Genomic DNA, 1,682 nt, shown 5'->3' on the forward strand with positions numbered 1-1,682 from the left:
GCTTGAAAGTTATTTTAAAATCAGAAAATTAAAAGACAATGAAGCTGTGTTTTTGCAGATTATTAATGACAAAAACAAAAATACCTTCATTAAATGTCTACTGGGTGCAAGACATTATGCTAGGACCTGTGAAGAAATTAAATATAAATTAATATTTGGCCAATGGAGGAATTAAGATATATACATATGCTAAACACTATAGTAAAGTAGAAAATGACAGGTGCCATAAGAGGTATCAGATTTTAGATTAAGAATTTGTTGGTAGCTGGGGCACTGAGGAAGGATTCCTGGAAGAAGTGGCATATGCAGTGGACCTTGAAGGAAAGGTAGGAAGATGTGGCTGGCACTGGGGGCAGAGAAGAAGGGAATGAACACAGACACGGAAGGAGGAGATGTCTAGGAGAGAAATGTGAGCTTTGCCATCCTACTGATGATACTGCTGTGCTGGATGCTGCAGTTTCAGCTTCTGAAACGATGTGCCCTGGCTCTCTGTTCTGTGAGCCTTTTAACATTGCGCAGAATGAGGCCATCTGATCCTGACAGCTAAGGCAGGGACTGGCCTGTTTGCGCTGTTGCCACTCAGCAGTGGCGGTTCTGTCACTCTGCTCTCTGCACGACCTCATCATGCCCTGATGACAGCTGAACAGGCTCTACTGCGTGGGCTATGGACGGCATCCCCACGAACAGGAACGTGCAACTGGAATCAGTGTGGAGACTTTGGGAATGACTGACAAATCTCATTACAGATGTTCAAGTGATGTTATTTAGAATTAAACTGCCTGTAGATGAGGTGGAGGAAATATATACACATCCTATAAAGATGGTTTTCTAAATATTTCATTTTACACGTGATAATGAAACTAGCTTTTTAAAAAACTCAGTGAATCAGATATCATTTCCAGGAGTCTCTGGCACCACCAGACTGAGTTCATCATCTCACCGCATTTCCCCACTACAGTCTGGTTGTGGTTAAACCGTGGCTCTGGGGCACCAGGCTTCCTCAGCTTGAAGGCAAACGCCTCCATTTACTAATATGTGACTTTGGGCAATTCACTTAACCTCCCTAAGCTACAGTTTCTGCATCTGAAAAACAGAAATGGTAATAATACCTGCCTGATACGGCACCTGTGAGTAGGGAAAGAAATGGCCCACACAAAAGAGAACATCTCGGTGCTGGCACAAAGCATGTCTCTCCAGATGCCAGCCTGACTTTCTCTCCCACCTCCTTCACTTACCACCCTATTTAAAAGTGCACACATCTGCGTTATGTTTTTGTCCACAGTACTTTATCACTATCTCACAAACTATATATTTTACTTATTTACTATGTTTATTGCAGTCTGTTTACTAGAATATAAGCTCTAGGAGGCAGTATTCCCAGCACCCAGATCAGTGTCTGGCATGGAATATGCACTCGATAAACATTTGCTGGAAGGGAGAAGGAGCGAGCCAAGCCTGCTAACTTGAAACTACCCCTGGCCCAGTCCTATGCTTGGGGGACATTTGACTGTCCGTTGGCACCTGCACCAGTGGGCAAGAGGAGGAACTAAAATCGAGGTGGTGATTTAAGCAGCACATTATGAAAGGCCCTGGCCTTATTGAACTTGAACTCAATGCAGAGGCTTTTTGGTACACCGCGATTCAAGCTGCCCCATGACCCCTCGCTCAGCTCCTGAGCTCCT

The sequence above is a fragment of the Cynocephalus volans genome, chromosome 5 (assembly GCF_027409185.1).
Source record: "Cynocephalus volans isolate mCynVol1 chromosome 5, mCynVol1.pri, whole genome shotgun sequence".
Lineage (NCBI taxonomy): Eukaryota > Metazoa > Chordata > Mammalia > Dermoptera > Cynocephalidae > Cynocephalus > Cynocephalus volans.